Here is a 19,664-nt window from a genome sequence, read left to right on the forward strand (position 1 = left end):
TTTGGTTTGCTCTATCACAAAGGACCTTTAGGAATACATGCGAAAGAAGCTAAAAGAAGAGCATTATTTCCTCCTTTGGCATTCTTCCTCGTAGCTTAGGAAAGAGAAGCCTGGGAAAAATTAATCTTAATCTTCATGTAACTTAAGAGCTTTATAAAATCAATCTCCATCTCTCTCTTACACACACACACACACACACACACACACACACACACACATGGGGTGGGGGGAGAGAGGTGGAGGATGCTGTTGTTTTAAACCAGAAACTTTAGGTTAACTTGTTGAGAGGATTTCTGTTATTGAGTCTTAATGAAATTGAAAATTAGTTTTTAGAGAATGAGGTAATAATCTTTAAAAGAAGAGATAATTTTTTTCTACTTGCAACTGGTAAGAAGTTATATTGTCTTGTAGAAATATTGGGATGTGAAGTAATTATATTTTGCCATTTTCACATATTATCTCTTTCATATAGCTTTTGTGATAGAAAACTCTTTAAAACCCCATATCACTGGCAAAACAAATTGTATTTAGCACTTCTGCTTGATTTCTTGTGAATATGGCATTAAAATGTCAGTTGAAAAAGAGCTCCTTGTCAAATAAAAGCTTACTGTACTAGCACATGAAAGAGACCAAGATATTATCATAGCAGGATTCACAGAACTCATTAAAATGTATGTAAACCACAAGCAAAAGAACAATATGGAATAGATAATCCAGTGGCATCTGGTTAAAATGAGATAATAATAATATTGTGAAATGCATAAAAAAGGAAGAATTATCTTCTTTAAGAATAATTTTTATCAACTAACTGCTGTTGTTTCAGATATCATGTTGGCTGCTGATGGATGGTCAAATGATATTGTCCATAATGAACAAGGATATAACTCAAATTCAAGAGTCCATGATTAGGTACCTCTTAAGACCTATTGATGTCTTACTATGTAGGGTCTCAAAGATCACTTGTGACTTGTGAAAACAAGAAAAAAACAATCTGGAATTTGAAAAAAATCAATTAAAAATGTTCAGGAGTCCATAAGAAATATTTTATGGCAGTGCAGAATGGGGTTTCATGGTCTTGAGTCCCCTGCATGGCTTCCACAGAAACCCAAAGTGGGTTGATGTCTTTAGAGTTTTTAAAAAGAATAATATTATAAACACAAAATAAATCCAGAACACAACTAGTACTCTTGAAATCTAGAATAATTTATACACTTGGCATATATGAACAGTGTATCCCCAGAGTACCTTTTTCAACCTTCATCACCAAAGGATTAGGTCCAATTATAATTAATTCTTTAATAATGCAATTGATATCCTTTTCATGCTTTTAGACCAGATACTAGATTAGAGTACACTATAAAATATGCTTCTGAGTAATTATGACCTAATTAATTATTTTAGACAGCTTTTTAAAGTTTGATTTACTAATTGGACTCTCCAAAATTGAAAGCAGGAAATAGAGCCATCCAGCCCACCAGAGACTTCATTCCATTTGGCACAAAAACAGTGAAAGTTGACTTCATTATGCTGTTGTGCATGGTTGGGTTTGACAAGTGTGTTTGGGTTTCATGAAATAATCACAGGTCATTTATGGTCTGAATTTTTGCAACTCCAGCACAGATTAGTAAGACTGTTGTGCAAAGCATGGTGGAAGCCCTTGGGATGTCTTCTATGTCCTTCATTCAGGCTTGGGTAGGTACTTGTGGAAATAAAAGTGTAGAGGCAACATTGTCAAGTGAATGTGCCTGACCCTGAAACATTAGGTTCCTAAGACCAAGTTCCCACTTGCCTTATGTATTTTAAATCACTTCTAGCCTCAATCAGTTTGATTCTAGGAGAGGACATAGGATAAAGAATTGGGGAATTTTTAAGTGAATCCCCAAAACCCAGGAAGTGGTATCTACATCCTGACTCCCCCCCATCTGATTTTCTACATTACTAAGCATGACAGTACAGGTGGCTCAATGTTTTTACCTGGAAACCCCTACTAACACTTTGCACAACAAAGTCTCCTTACAAACCAGCCACTAGTGAGAATCATCCTTGGCCTCGCTTTTTGCATTCATGCCTTGCTAGTTATTTGTTTCAAAGTTCATATAAATCTGTTTGGAAAGCTGTGGTTTTTATATAATCTTAGTTTTATAAGAAAATTTTCCTCCGAGGCATTCCACGTAAAGCATCTCAAAGATTATTAAAAAGGAAGACCTAGAGCTGATTCTTAAAAAAATGTCTGTATGTCAAAATAAGATTTCCTAACATTTGTTTTATTTTAATGGCATTGAGGTGATACTCCAAACTCCGACTCCACGGCCCCATGACTATTACTGCTTGACATGGGAAGCAGTCCATAAAGTCATCTGTAAGAATTCAATACATGTAAAGACTGTATTTTAATATGAGGGAGATTTGAAAGAATGGATAGTCACTAGCTATCCATGGTTCTGATAATAGAAAGCTACCTTTAACCAATACATAATACACTAAGCTCTACTTAACACTTAAAAAAAATTTTTAAAAATGAGTTGATTTGAAAAGGTATATCCATTTTTATAAAAAAAATGACATAACAAAGTTTCCCTAGTATTTGGATAAATGATCCTAAAAGACATTCTACTTTGTGCATTAAGGCAATATGTATGCAAAACTTAAGTAACATGTATTTGGTTTTATTCAGGCTTTAGAATTGCATTTTACAGACTCAGTTGCCTATATTAATATTTCTTTCTTTCTTTCTTCTTTTTTTTTTTTTGTGGTAGTGGGGCTTGAACCCAGGGCCTTGTGCATAAAATGCAAGCACTCTGCCAACTGAGCTATATCCCCAACCCACATAATATTTCTTAGAATGCTAAAAGACAATCCAATTGGAAAATGCCATTTAGGGTCTAAGGAAATGGATTATATAAGGGAAACCAAGCAGACCAACAGCAACTGGAAATCATTTATAACAAAAAAGTGAAAATCTATTTCACTTTTCCCCATTCCTTTTATTTTTTAATTTAGCATCTTTTATGAAGTAGGCATTTTATTAGATATTTACAGATAGTTTATTTCTCATTAGAAAATGGTTCAGTCCCATTTGTTAGTCAGCATTTCATTGCTGAAACCAAAATACCTAACAAGAACAATCTAGAGGAGGAAAGATTTATTTCGGCTCATGGTTTCAGAGGTTTCAATGCATGGCCAGTCAGCTCCATTGCTCTGGACCTGAAGTGAGGCAGAATATCATGGTGGAAGCACGTGACAGGGGAAAACTGCTGTGTATGTGACAGTCTGGAAGCAGGGAGGGAGAAAGGAATGGAGCAGGGACCAGATATAGTCTCCAAGAGAACTCCCCAGTGAATGACTTCCTCCAATCATGCCTCACTGTCTACATTTTACACCTTCTCCTGGTAGTCCATTCAAATTATTAATCCATCAAATGGATTAATCCACTGATAAGGTTACAATCCTTATGAAACATTCACTTCCCCAAAGTGTCCCCCCTTCTGGCATTGTGGCATGGCAAATCAAGTATTCAACATATCAGCTTTGGGGAGACATTCCATATCCAAATCATAAAACCGTTTTATAGATTCAACTAGATATAATTTATAGCTTTTACTGCAAGGAAATACAGTATTATATAACTATCGGGCATTGACTGTGCTGTCTCCCCCAGACAATAATATTGCCTTAATGTTCCTGAGTTTGGCTTGACAATCAAAAGATGGGATGCTTAATGTTAATCTGAAGCAATCTGATTGTAAATGTAAGGTTTTCTGTACATATGGCATGTAAAAAATGCAGTTTTGCAGAAATAATTGAACTTTGCTGGTCTGACTGCACATCTAGTTCACGGAAGCTGTGAGCCCCTTCAAGGCCTCTGGGGATTACACGAAGCTACACTGAGATATGCTAGTATTTTGTGTGATCATCTTGTTTCTGGTAAAGTGTATCCTTCCATAATGGAATTGGGAGTACAACTTTGGTGTGTTTGAAGGTATTTGTGAGTGAATGTGTAATTGTGGGGTGGTATGGTGTCATGACTTAGTGTGTGTGGTTTTTTCCCTAATTCATTTAGGTATAATATCTCTTTTTCTATCTTGTTAATAATTACTTTGTTCTTTTGTAATTTTTGCCATTCTTTATCTAGGGCACTAACTTCTCCTCACCCCCCTTTTATTTTTTTTATCTTTTTCAATTTTCTGCTCATTACCAATTAAACCATAAGATAATGAAAAGAAGGAAAATTCAAATGAATTCACACAGCATCTTTTATATCCATAAATGTACAAAGACTAATAAATGTTCTTTCCTCACTGTATCATTATGACTATCCTATAAATTTCAACAGATAGTTGGAAATGTGTTGGCCAGATTAGATGCAGAAATTTGAAGTGATTATGATAGATTTCAAGCTCCTATGATAAATATTTAAAATCATCTTTGATTTCTTTTTTTGTAAGATTTTTTTATTTTTCTGTTTATCTTGTTGCTGTCTGTGACTGCTGACTGGTGTTATTGGAATATTTGCTTTTAGGTAACAGAGACATGGGAAAAAGAGAGACTATTAGCTTTATTTGATACATGCTTTGCCTACAAGGTATGAACAGAATTGGGATCAAGACGACAGCCTCTCTGATCTGCCTGATGCTCTTGAGTTTCTAACTGGCTTGTGTGAGAGGCAAGAGAATGGCAGCCTGCCACCCCTTGATGCTCTACAAGTGCAGGAAAAATTAGGGGGGATTCATATGGATGAAGAAGGTGAGGCTGAGAGAGGGGGAAGAAAAAGAAAAAAGAGGGAAAAACTAAAGCTACCTGAGCAGGGGAATGAACAATAAATGGTGTGTGTGTGGAGAATAGTTAGTTCTTATTAGGAACACGCTTATTAGGAGAATAAATTAGCCTAATTAGCCTCAGAGAGAAAAACAATGCCCTTAATATACAGTTACAGTGAGTTTGGTTTATTTCAGAATGTTTTAATGTAGTAATTTGTAGATTGGGGGATATAATTCTTTTATCTGTTTGCTTTACCTATTATATTATGAAGACATACGAATCTTTTCAAAGATTTGTTATCTAAGTGGTGAGCAAAGGGCTCATCTCAAAATTGAAAGTGGAATTATTGTAGAAATCAGAAAAATTAGTGAAAATGAATGAAAAGTAAAACACTTAATCCTTGATTTCTAGTCTTTTATTAAAACTAGTTCATATCCACTGAAACCTTCTCTGAAAAAAATATTTTGTGGAAATAAAGGAATAGGTTTTACATGAATACTGTGTGTTAGATTGAATCATCAAATTTTAATCTATGTCTTTGGCCTTCCTTCCTTTCCTCACCCTAATTTTTCTTCCTTCCCTCTAATTCTTCCATCATCGGCCTTCATCATTCCCTTTCTCCTTTATCCCTTTGAGCTTAGTACTCGGCACTGGCATGGGGTCTGGGACTGTTGGATAACTAAACAACCTTCTGCCCTGGGCTGAGCTTCATGCTCCAAGGTCTGGGGGGCGCTCTGGATTGTGGGGTGAGGAGTGGCTTGTTTCACTCATACTCAGGGTGTGAGATGGGAACTGATGCAGGGATATGTGCTAGGTAGATGGAAGAGCAGGAGCAGCTCTCTCTGTTCAGGGGGAGGTTAGGCTGGGACAAGTGGGGGTCAGACTTGAAAGTCAAAGTTCTGATATTTGAAAGAACATGGTACTTTCTGGAATAAGTAGGTTGGTATTATGTTCCCACATAGGGGATCAAGGGTCGATAGGAGTTCTTTTGTCTTATTGTTTTCCTTTATTTAACCTTACAACCTTTTTGCTCATTTTTTAAACCCAATTGCAATTTCCAGCCACTAAATTATTGCAGAGAATCTGATGTCACTGGGTTTTGGAAATACTGGTGATGAGACAGATGTGTACTTCTTCCCCATTTTCCCTGTCACCTATCTTTATGTAATGTTGTAAGGTTCTCTCTTTCTCCTTTTATCTCTCCTCCCTCCATCCCCTTTCCTTTCTTCCCTACATTTATTTATATATATGAACAAATGGTATGTTTGAGCTTCTAAGGCCATATGGGGACAGAATGCACAGGCTGGCACGTCTTTAAAGGGCAGAAATGCTTCAGGCTGGGATCCTGGTAGGAGACAACAGAAAATAGCAGCAATGTAAGTATTTCCTACATAGTTTTTAGGGGCAGAGCAGTTTGCTCTCAAAAACATTATTATTCTTTTGCTTCAGGCAATGATTATCTGAGTAAGCATAGTCCCACAAACTCTTCAAGGGCACCAACAGGCAAGTTCCCCAGCTGCCTTCCGTCCTGATAAAACACAGACAGACTAGTAGTGGTAGAAATGAAGCCATGATCACAAATGTTGGTAACTTAACAAAGGGTCATATTTCAGCACAAGGAAATTCATCACCCACATTGAATGAAAGGCCTCAAGATGTCCTTGCAGAGAGTAAGATACAAGGAAACCAAATGCCAGTTCTGTGAGGATTTGTTTGCAAATTCAAACAATATTACCATTACCGTCATTTTAGATAATTAAAAAAGCTACTACCATGAGTAGAAAATAATGACCTTATGTTGAGCAAGCAACTTATTCACAGTTTCCTCATCTATAAAATAGGGTAATGATATATATCGTGCAGAGTTGTCCAAATTATACATAACATATGAAAATTGCAAAGGACAGATCTTGGGCCATGTTTGACATCCAATAAATGGTCGTTATTTTGTTCTGATTATACCAGAAAATTTCTAACCATTCACACTTTTAGAAAAGTCTCACAAAAAGATGATTTCTTTTGAATTGTATTAATCCTTGCAATTCATGCTATCTTATCTTCCAGGTGTTCAAAAATATCAGAATATCTATCATTACATATTTCAAATTTACTCAGCATGGGTGAATTCTAACAATGAAGTTTAAACCTTTCAAGAAGCAGAGATGCATTGGAATGTCTGTGAGAATAAAACAAGAAGGAAAAGAAAAAAAGAGTAACAGAAAACACAACTCTTTTATGACAACAGTCCAGGACAAGTGGGCGATTTTCAGAATGATAATAAGCACTCACCACCCCATGGCTCAGGGCCGTTCCAACTTCATGCACAGTGGGGAACCTTATCTGCTCCTCAATATCAAATTGTACATGCAAGTTATTTGTAACAGAACATTGAAAAGTCAATGAAGGCAAACCTGGTAGGCAGCTACTGTCAGAAAACATCTGAATCAATAGGGCACTCTCAGAATTGTCTTTCCCAAGCAAAACACAAAACTGTTTTAACCCAAAGCATGACAGCACTGTGAAATTTCCCTACTGCAGTAACTTAAAGCAACACAGACTTGGGGAAGCCGGCTCTAGTGCCTCACCCAACAGGTCACAAAATAACAAAGAAATACTTCTAGGGATGGTGTTACTGAGAGTCATCTGAGAGACATGAAGATCCTGAACAAGACGCAAGTTGTACATTCAATCTTTGATCATCTTTGTAATGCACAAGAACATTAAAAAACCTAAAAACATGATTCTTTTTCTTAAATTGTTCTTTTTTTTCCCCTACCATTATTCCATTATTAAGGTTTCCACAGAGTGGGAGATTAAGCAGAAAAAATAGAGATAAACTTTAAGCACTTTAAATTAACCTGTACAATCTCCTAACAGATGCAACCCTATCTACACCTAATATGTGCTTAACTAAAATGATTTACCAATTAAAATAGAAAACCCGCATGCAAGTAAGGCATGTAAGGTCAGGATGAAATGCTCTTTCCTTTGTAAAGCTTTCCAGTCAGTATATCTCCACCTGCTATACATACTATTTATTTAAACAGAAATGACAATTAAAGGTATATTTGGATTTACAAATCTTCTAAAGAAGAGTTAATCTATGAAAAAAAAGATAATCTATGAATAGTAGCTAATTCCAGTCTAAAGAGTTAAAATGCACCATATTTATGACTCAGAAACCCTATATTATCTTAAACTTATGTATTTCTTTTGCTGATTGCCAAAACTAGTTTTTCATGATTAATCCTAAGGTTTAGGAAATAAGAAGGTAATTGGCCTATAAATTATAAACTTACTGCATTTCAACATTTGCATCTTGTCTTTTCTTTAGGGAACTGACAAAAAATTCCACTTCACATTATAGGATGAATGGATAAACGAAGTGGAGTGCAAGTGTGCACGTGTGCATGTGTGCATGTGTACCCCTCCCTCACAAAATTAGAATATTATTCAGCCTTATAAAGGAAGGATGTTCTCAAAAATGCTACCCCATGGATGAACCCTGATATTATGCTAAACAAAGTAAGCTAGTCACAAAAGGACAGATATTACATGATAGCATTGATAGAAGGTGACTAGAGTAGTTAAATTCAAAGAGGTGGAAAAGTAGGACAGTGGTTGCTGGGGACAGGGAGGGGCAGAGCATGAGGAGTCAGCATGGGGTTTTGCTTTAGCAAAATGAAAATGTTCTTGAGATGGATGGTAGTGAGGATTATACAACAGTGTGAATGTATTTAATACCACTGAGCTGTATACTAAAAATCGGTAAAATAATAAATTTTATGTTACATATATTTTATCAAAATAAAAAAGTGTCAAAAAAATTACATTTTTGTAGAAGGCTAATAAAGTGTTTGGGGACATAGGTTATGCTTTAGTGAGAGGGGGAAAACCAACAAGAGAACAAATAATTTTTTTAAAAATTTGTTTGCTTGTTCGTTTGTTTTGCAGTGCTGGGAATCAAAATGGTGACTTATGCATACTAGGCAAGTTCTCTACCACTAAGTTACACCCCAGCCCAAGAACAAAAAATCTTTATGAATTTATTGCCATGACAGTTCTGGGTTAAGAACTATATCTGGTTCAAGCAGTGCTGAGGACCTATGCTGTGCCCGAGTCTGAGATGCCCATCTCTTATGTAAAGAGAAATTTGTGAGATTATCATTTCAGGGTAAGCCCTCACATCAGTGTGCATGATGTCCAAGAGCATAGATTTTTATCATTAAATATACCTGGGTCTGCAATTGGCTCTAAATTTATAAGGTATGTTACTTTGAAAAAGTTAGTTTACTTTCAGAATCTGTTTTCTCATTTGTAAACTATGGATATGAATATGAACTTAGCAGGAAAGAAATGCCAGGCAAACTACTCAACTGGAGGCCAGTGCTCAGTTAATGGGGTTCTAGTGCTATTGCCATAAGCCCCACAACAGAGGAACACCCTGACCCGGTCAGCTGATAGTGGCCTGGCATAGCTGGGTATACCAGGCCACTTCCATAACTGTTGATACCAATACAGAATTTTTTCCTTTGATCATTGCCAGTGGGGTTGCTATCGAAATCATATTAATTATATTTACATCCAAAGTTAGGATGAAAATTAAAGATTTTTTTTAAACTTGAGTTTACAGATCCAAATAGTGATACAGACAGAATGTAAAGAAAACGATTTTCTTTGTACAGAGGTGGCACTGAAAATTTTACTTTGCAAATGGATGATTTTATATTTGGGGTATTTAAAGGAATTTTAAAATGTAGATATACAAGATGACTTAATCATGGACTTCACTGGGTCTTTTCACATTACAGATAACCTCTACTATACTTCATTGACAACTCCCATCACAAGTTTAGCAAGACTCACCAATAATTTATTTGTCTTAACATAAGGGCTTCGAAGTAGAGGGCGGAAAGAAAATGTAACAACATCTCAAGGGCAGTGCAGAGATGCTTCATCTGAGGCCAGAGCCCTTCCTATCTTAGTTCTTTTCCCTAAATATTCTTACCGATACTGCTTTTGTTTATCATTGAAACTGCCTAAAATCACTCAAGTCACTTGTTTCTTTGTATTAATAATTGTTGGATTAATAATTGTCAGGGAGGAAGGAGAGAGCAGGATGCAGGATGAAGGGCTGGTGTGAATATGTGGATGCAGCTGCTTTTTTCTTAGCCGTTCCTCCATAATGGCTGTACTGAAGTGTTTTCACAAGAGAAAAATATGGCCAGAAAATCTGAAGCCAAAGTCACTTTAAAGAAAAGACAGGTTGAGAATATTAGACGGGAGGCAGAATGACTTCAGGGAAAAAAATGCAAAGGTTAGAGGTAGAGAGAGAAGGCCTTGTGAGAAGCTGGTTTTAGATTTTTGCAAATTTGGAGCTGGGTCAGGAAAAATGGAGAAACATTATGCTCTCTGTCTCCTTCTCACTGAAGTCATCTCCATTCCCAAAGCTGTAAGTACAGTGGTTCAGTACAAACTGAGTTTTCACAGGTTTGTTTGGGCAACTGTTCTGAGATATATAGTCATCTTACAAAATAGAAAGGTAACACCTTAAAATGGATTTTGTTATTTAACTCCTAACTGCCTGTTTTCCTCCATGCTTTTCAGCTATTACACTTAATGACAAATTTGCCTTTGCCTTTTATAAAACACACTGATAATCATTCAGTTCTTAACATAAGTAGAAATAACAAATATATTCATAATTATGTAATTATATAATTTTTTTTCCTAAATTTTATTAATAGGCATAATTCAGATAAATCGAAAAAATCTGTAATGTAGAATACAAATACTATGTAATACTTAATGAGCAAAATTATAATTTGGGGGCATTGATACCTTGTTTAAAATTAGAAAAAAAATCTGAAAGGTCAAAAGAAGACAAATTGAAGAATTAATCGTTTGTAGTTCAAATATTGCAAATGTAATAAAAAATTTTCCTAGGAGATGTTATAACTAATTGTTGCCAGTATCACATGCAAGCATAGAACAGATAAGCTAAAATCCTTAGTAACTTAAAAATCTGCTGCCAAGACTTAAACTGCTTAAAATAATATTTCAGACTACTGAAAATTCATAAAACATTACTTTGGGGGGTCATATAAATTACAAACCAATGTTTTTTTTTGAATGTTTGTTCAGAGACATTTTTCCCTTAGCCTGAAACATTTTGTACAAATTCATAAACATAGACTTTGCCAAGAGTCTTTTAAAAATGGAAAACAAAAACAATAGCAGGGTTAAGAAATTCATACTAACCATAAGAACAGGACATAAATTGCTCAAATGTACAATGGAACATATGCTGAACCAAATTTTTTTTTTTGTATTTTAGTATAAGAAAGAAATAAAGGAAAAATGAAAGGGGAAATAAGAGGTTTACCATGAATTGTTTTTTGCCAAAGCAGGAATTGTTATTTTTAAGGCAGGTACACACTTATCTTTAGAGGTCTAAAACATTTGACATTAAAATGGGGGAGTCGTGTTAGTATTGCTATCCCATGACAGTATTATGAAGCAATGAAGTCACTTAAAATGGTGAATATAAAAAATTTCAACAAAATATAATTAATGGAGGTACTAAAATGGAGAGAAACTCACCAAATATTCTTTATCCTAAGGGGAAAATTTAGTAACATAAGAAATTATGTTGCCAGAAATGAAAAAAAATAATTTTGTGATTTTAATTTTGGATACCTCATATAAAATTTTATTTACTTATTTGGAAAGTAGAGCTGCCATGCCCAGCTGCCCTTCACTTTGAAATGACGTGTGTACTAACGTGTGGGACGTAACTAATTTTTGGAAACCAGCTCAGCCTACAGTTGGGTTAAATCTATTTTCTCTGGAGAAAATAACCTCATATGTGAGTCCAAGGAAATAATTTCCTGGTAAGGAAGAAAGCCATTTTGGTACCCTTCACGGCACAATGCCTGTTGATTCAACTCATTTATAGCCATGAAGGCTGCCCAAAGGCTTGGAGTTTTACATTTGAACTTTCTGAAAGAGAGTCATGCTGCTATCTCTGTCTAATACTGGCCTTGCTTCAAGGAGCCTAGGAGCCCAGGGTAGACTCCTCTTGAGGCAAGCCTGTGTTCCCTGGGATGGAGAAAAGATTTTCATATTGTGTTTAAGATTTTTAATCAGCCTCCACTTGTCTTTTTCTTTCTTCACACTTTCTCTTCCTCTGTAGTCCATGCAAGCTTGAAGTTATTTTTATAGGAATGCACCTTTGAAAGGAGATTTTTACAACAGTAACTACAACAACAAAATGACTATTTACTTATGTTATTGTACTGACTTCTGTCATAAGCAGTTAATAGACATGTCTTGTCATTTTCATATAAAAACCATAAAACAGGATTTATTCTCATTTTTAGAGATGAGGAGAGGAAGGCAGAGTTTACATTCCCTTCCTGCAGACACATAGCCAGTAAGTTGAATAAACAGGATTTGAATGGAGCATTTTTGTTCAGAGCAAACATTCTCAATTATAAAAGAGAATAATGCAACCCAAAATAATGCTCTGGTGCAGGAATAAGTAAGTAAATAGAATATTTTAGCAGGTCAAAACTAGCCACTCAAATAGCTAAATCATTTGGATCCATGTCTTTAACTTTGGGCTTTCTGGAAGCAAGTTTCTAAAAATAATGGATTAAATTGTATCAATAAATTATAATGGGTAACTATAATCTAATACTAACTGTTACATAAGCAAAGATGTATTAAAGGCAACAGATATCTAACTCATTTGATTGATTTATACAATTTCTCAATGGAGAGTTTAAAACATATACGGGTGTCTACTAAATTGCCCTACATCCCATAGTTAATAAGCGGTATAGCTGGGATGTGAAATCAGAATGTTCAAAGCCAGTACTATGCTGTAATAAGACATCAGAAGAAAACTTCTTTAATATTTAAAAAAATGCCCCAATATACTTTACTGAAATATACAATATCTTTATTTAGAATAGTAATGATTTGGGGAAATTCATTTTACCCAACATCCCAAGAAAAGTGACTAAATAATCAGGTGGTGAATATAAACATAAAGTAATCTTAATATGCTTAACCCATAAGAATCTTGAAAATATAATGTGTAAATTACTATAAATCAATAGTATTGTCATTACATTCCAGTATTTGTAATTACTCAAAATATAAACTACTGATGATAGATACTATGCTTTGTTTACTGCTTTATCTCCAGTTCCAGAGAACAATGTATATAGTAGGTACTCAATAGAAATTGTTGAATAAAGAATGAACAGCAGCTAGGCATAGTGGCACATGCTTGTAATCCCAGTGGCTTGGGAGACTGAGACAAGAGGATCTCAAGTTCAAAGCCAGCCTCAGCAAAAGTGAGGCACTAAAGCAACTCAGTGAGATCCTGTCTCTAAATAAAATACAAAGTAGGGCTGGGGGATGTGGCTCAATGGTTGAGTGCTGCTGAGTTCAATCATCTTTAGTTACACCCCCCACCAACCCTGCAAAAAAGAAAAAAAAATGAACAATGAAAGAATGAATTTTCAAAATTATACAGAAGCTCTTAAAGTTCAGCTAATGTAGTAGGCATTATAAACAACTATAAAAATGCCTACTACTTTGCCTACAAAATTTAATGTAAAAAAATCTAAGTAGTACATATTGTAAGAATGATATGCAAAATCATATAAACCATTAAGCTAAATTTTCACAAGAGAAAGTTCTTTCTCACAATAATACAATATAAGGTTAAAATATAATAAATAATGAAATACTCAAAATTTATAATTAAATCTCACTGCAGAGATTCCCATACATCAAATTTGATCACAGAGAAACCTGGAAGCAGCCTGGGCAGACATTTTTTATTTTTATTTTTTGCTATCCAGGTGAGAAATAGACAGTTAAAAGAAAGATAATTTGCTTAACTGTTGCTACAGGTGGATTGTATTTATGAATGAATGTATTATTGTTATGTATCATTGTTATCCAGTACTATTTTGGTTCTGTGCTCTTGAATGACATCACCTTCCTTTATGCTTTGGATGAAGTGCTATGAGAGGAGGATTGAATAGAGCCAAAACAAAGATTCCTCCCTGTCTGGTTGACTGTCTATCTCCCTTTCTCTTCTATTTCAATTTTTCTACTATAAACATCATTCTAATGAGCTATATCAAAATAGAATTTTAGACTATGTAGAGAAATTGGGTGAATAATTATGCATACAAAATTTAATTACAGTATAGCTGGAAAAAAAGTTTAAATTTGGAGAAGAGGCTTCTTGGGCAGTTCTGAGACTCTCATTTTTTATACAAATACTTTCAGTCAATATGGAAGATAGAAAAAAATGGTGGTTAATTAGGCCAGAATATTTTTCAGTTCTGCCACTAGATATGACGAGCTTGGGTAAATGACTTGACCTATATGACCCTCTGTAAATGAGAATATTAGAGGAGGTAATCTCTATAAAATGAGAATATTCAACTGTACGACTTCTAAATTTTCTCCTAGCTCTATGCTACTAACTCTCTCTCTCTCTCTCTCTCTCTCTCTCTCTCTCTCTTTCACACATACACACACACACACACACACACACACACATACACACCCCACACGGATATATATATTTTATTACAGGGACTTGTTACTTCTAATAGAGAAAGATTTGACTAAATTAAACTAGTGAGGGGCATTTGCAAATAATATTTATTCTCCAATGAATCACAAAAGGTTTTACTTGTTAAAATCTGCTAGGCATTAGAACCTCTATACTAAAACTGAAACTTATTTGGTGTCCCTGGAAAGCAAGACTGTTAATAATAGTCATGCGTTGAGTGAGAACATCAACTCCCAGTAGCATTTAAAGAGATTTTGCAAATCTAGGATAATATGAATAATTCCCAAGAAGAATGCCTGAGCATCTGAATGATTTTGTAAAATCTTTCCTCTTTGTTATTATCATTATTCAGTGCAATCATAATCTACAGAGAGCAGACTCATGAAGTTCCTGCAAGTACCAGAGTGTTTAGCAATTGAGAGGAAAATCATTATTGTAAAACAGTTTTAAATGGTCCCTTTTCCTGTTATTTCTTATCTTAAACATGAAAACTTTTGTGAAGTATAAATGTAGTGTATGCTAATAAAATGTTTTTAGTAATATTTTAATCAATTGCCAACTGGTTTTAAGGCAAAATTATAAGAGTTTTTTAATGCCTTTCCTATGTTAAAAGTCTTTCACTTATAAAGTTTGATTCAAATACAAACTGTAAGAACTTATTCATTATTCATGGACTAGTACATAAGCACATAATCTATACATAAAAACAACAAAAGTAGTGTGTTATCCATTATATTTATCTTACATCATGCTTTACTTACCATTCTTAACTTTTGAATGCTTCAGAGGTTAAACATGTATCAACATTTATATTTAACAATTTTATTCTAATTCAAAGCATTTTTTTCATAAATATTTTATGAAAATTTAAAGGGATAAACTACATTTTTAATTTTATTGGTTTGAATTTTCTTTGCATGCTATTATTTATGAGGGAATTGGCATAAAATTGTTAAACAGCAGATAGTTAAATGGAGAACAAAACTATCCCAAACTATAATATGCACTAGGAAGATGCAGAACATCTTCCTTGGAAACAGGTAACTTTTTCTTCAGGATTGCTCCAAATGAACAGAGCTTAATACTTGAGTGGGACTCTTCCAAAATACAACATACTAGATCCTACTTCAACAAAATTATGGAAGTTCAAACAACTTAGGTAAGTCACACCTGAACAACAAGCCAAATCACTTATACATAAATATGATCAGAAAAGCAGTTATTATTGATGGGTTTTCACAGTGAAATTGTACTAAGAAGCCTAAGAAATCATGAGGGGGTAAAATAGAAATGTAGTTCTTGTGTAAATAACTTAAATATCTCTGGTTCTATGATTTAAAAAGTCAACCAATTTTTAATAAGTAATTCACAGAATTGAAATGATGATTAAAAATTGAATTATATGCCTAAACAAAACATCTAAAGACAGCCTAGTTTTTGAAGTGTAAAATAATGCTTATGTTTTGGTTCAATGACTTAGTTGACTTTCTCTGGTTAGAAGATGCCAAAATAAATTCTCATTTATATGTATCTGGCAACATCTTCACATTGGCAGAGTTTAAATTATATATATGATACAAACATCTGATTGTTAAATTATTATTATAACCAGATCTACACAGACAAGTTTATAACCTGTTTTGCAACCCCAAGCTGCCTTTACATATATTTTAAATGAAGAAACTGTTTTACCAAAAGTGAAAATCTGAATTTTAAAAACTCTGATATAAAAATTTAAAGAGTATAATCATTCCTAATCACAACAAACATTAAGAGGTAGCATGCTTTGTGAAAAGTGAAGCTGACCACGAGTAATCTGTGGACAGGTAAGTAAAAGAAAGGTCTTGTTATTCTTTCTCCTTTCATACTTCAAAAACGAATGGAATGGATTTCAGAAAACTTTCATTTATGTAATTATGAGCATGATCAATTATGTCTAATAACTCAAAATTAACATATGACATATACAATAAGGGCTTTGAGGTTAGAAAATTTTAAGTGTAATTTCTATATAGCCTAGAAAAATTATTTTTATATTTCTTTGTATATCAAAATTACATATTTCCCTTTGAACTTCATTCAATTTTGATATATACCAAGATTTTGATTTTGATTTTGTTGAATCACTACCACTTGATACTTCTGTTTGAAATTTTATGGAACTGCACTTTCAAACTTCTTTCAAAATAATGATAGTATTAAAAGTGATACAGTGTTAGTCATCTACCTGGATCTTGCCTATTCATCTTCACTTTATTGTTTTTGATATTCACATATTCAAAACTTATAGTTGTTTGCATCCAGGGAAACTTTAAAATGATACCAATTCTACTAAAGATAACATCAACATATGCTTTGTTTTGCTTAATAAAAACATATATAGAAAAATTATTATCACTATTAACTGATAGTTAAGTAAGGAAATACATTTTATAGTTAAGGCACAGGTTAGAAAGGAATGTACTAATGAGTGTAAACTACCAGTTTTAAGCCTGCAGATGGTTGCCATTTTAAATAATTCTAATTTAATGACTATAAATGAAGGACATATGTCAATACTCTGAAGTGAAAGAAAGTGAGGTGCTTTGATTAAATTCTTCTTATTACATTTTTAGAATTTAAAATGATATGATGCTAGAGATGATAGAGTCAACATAAACATTTTCAGGACCAGAGATGTATCACAAAGATTACCTTGCCCTCTTACCTAAGAGGATTATAGGATAAATGATTTCCATTCCACTCTAGTAAATTGAAATTGAGTTTCACAAGGCTTCACTTGCTTACTATGCTAATTTATCTTTCAAAACAGAAAGGCAAGTATTTTCATAAAATACATACCCAAATCTAATTTTAAGGAATTTATGTTATAATTATTGTGTCATTAAAGTACTTACAGTTCTGTTAATAATTTTGTTGTATTTGGTTCTTCGTTTTCTTTCCTTCAGAGTTCTCTTTTTTTTTTTTTTGTCTAAAAGAAAAGTAGCATGCACTGTGATTACTTGACTATACATAATCTAGAATCATTTCGGATTCTCATAAATTTAGCATTCACTTTATTATTTAAGATTTCCTCCTAGAAATCTTGCAACATAGAGTCCAAATAAACTCATGTTCATGTATTTAGTATATACAGTATAACAGAATATGAAAGTTGGTTTGGAGAGCTATAGATTAAGATTCTGTGGATACTTTACATACTGATTTTATAAAACATAGATCATTAAATTGTGTTTCCTATACTAGACTGTTTTAGTTTGAAAACTGGAATGGGTAGATGTTATTAAAGAATATTAAATTATTGTATTTATTATAAAAGGAATCACACAACTCTTAGTCAATTAAATGCCTGGTGCTGTATTGAGCATTAACATGGTTACTTTAAATCAACTTTATACTTCTCAAGTTACTTTTAAATTTTATATTTTTCACTGGAGTTAGCAAAATATCAATATATCTATATCTATCTACATATATATTTTTTGCTTATTTTCAGAGCCTAATCAATGTGTAGATATAAACTAGCACTAATCTAATACATAGAATATATCAGTAGGTACATAGACAAACACACACACACATACACAGACACACACACACACATTATGAACCCATCAGCAGTTAGGAGAAAAAAAATACAAATCATTGCACAGAAAGTACAACATTCAGCTCAGAAAGTAAGAAAGTGAAATCCTTTCCAAGAATTAATATCAAGAAATACTTAAATGTGATAAAGATGTCAAGAATTCCTGACTTGGTTTGACATATTAGCAACTTCTAAACAGAAATTTAACAATTCTAGAGATAAGTACCATTTGATAAAAGTTCTCATCATAAAGGGTTTAAGTAGAATAAAAACTGTGAAAGAATGAAAATTGTAAAAATAGGTTCATGAGAGGGCTGGCTTCTCTGATTGTAAGAGTTCTCGTAGCATCTGTTGTCAATAGAACTACACAAATATTACAATGCCAGCAGCTCTCATTACTGGCTTACATAGGCAATGAGTGGAAAAGATCTGAAGTGACAGCTATATTTCCAAAGCTGCATTTACTGCATCTGTTCAATGGTTAAGCCTCCAAGGTCCGCTTTCATTTTATTCTTGCTTGAAACTCGACTGTTTTCTAATAAAATCCATTAGGAAGAGCAATGTTAAAATGCATTTAGATTTGCCCGAGTGCCTCTTAACATACAATTTTGAGCCATGATCAATTTTAGATAAGATTTCCATAGATGGTTTTTGTTTTAATAAAAAAAGTGTCAGTATGCTAAAACTACAAGATTCCACGGGCATACACATTCAAATAAACACAGTGGCATACAGATCTTTAAAGAAATATGAAAAAGTCTGTCAGAGAAAACAAAGTCTTTCTATTAAAAAATAAAAGAGAATACTTGACATTATATATATTGTACGTTCCTACTTACCACAGAGCCGACTTCCCAAAGGGATGCTATGAAAGGATTAAACAGTTTTTGTGACTTATGCTATCTGCAGGGATTTGATTTCATTTTGGTTTCGCATACATATCTATCACAAGGATGAATGGGCAAGTCTTTTCTACTGTAGGGGACAAACAACTATTTTATTCTTAGTTATGCTCCAGATATGAAAGTGTACAGTCTTTCTGGTAGCTAATTTCTGTCTCTTTCATGTATAAATGCCTTCTTTTTACTTTTGAGGAGAAAGTGAAAATGGAACAGGATTATTTTGCACCTTGCAGCATCTATCTGGCTTTTCAGTGACATAATTGGTATGACGAGGTCTCACTCACAGTTTCCTGGTATTGAGACTGGGTAACTTTTATGATTTTGTGTTAACGCTTAAAGAGATAACATGACTCGGTGTAGGTAGGTTTGTCTGTTTTTCACTAAATATTATATGCATTCATAACGAATGAAGCTGATGATTTTCAGTGTTATTTTTACCCACTATTAGAAGTACACTTTAAAAAGAAAAAAGAAAATTATCAGTGACCAGAAGATTAATGTCACAATGACTAGAAAGCAAACCACTTGTACCTGACAGCCCTAATCATAATGCTTTTTACAGAGTTAAGCAAAAACACTGCGGGCTTTAGACATTATAAATACTATAATACATGTTTTCTTGTCATTTTTGGAGGGAACTATTTATATTTATTTTAATGTTGAATGTTCTATTAAAAAAACAATCATCTTCTATAGACAAATTACTAATATTTACATCCAAGCTTTGTTTTTAACATTTATATACAAGCTTTGTTTTTACATATCTGAAACATTATATTTTGATGAAAATATTGATTTTAATTTAGCCTTC

General features: G+C 33.6%; 1 protein-coding gene across 3 annotated transcripts in view; it reads right to left on the reverse strand.

Moving 5' to 3' along the window:
* The window catches only part of Syt1 (synaptotagmin 1), a 508,829-nt gene that overhangs the window by 328,684 nt on the left and 160,481 nt on the right, over positions 1-19,664 (reverse strand). For 2 of the 3 annotated variants that reach the window (XM_078053106.1, XM_021735070.3), the window contains exon 3: positions 17,263-17,336. The exons of the other annotated variant lie outside the window; for it this stretch is intronic. The gene's annotated coding sequence lies outside the window, so the exon portion shown is untranslated. The remainder of the gene's footprint in view (positions 1-17,262; positions 17,337-19,664) is intronic. 3 annotated transcript variants of the gene reach the window in all.

The sequence above is a fragment of the Ictidomys tridecemlineatus genome, chromosome 6 (genome assembly GCF_052094955.1).
Source record: "Ictidomys tridecemlineatus isolate mIctTri1 chromosome 6, mIctTri1.hap1, whole genome shotgun sequence".
NCBI lineage: Eukaryota > Metazoa > Chordata > Mammalia > Rodentia > Sciuridae > Ictidomys > Ictidomys tridecemlineatus.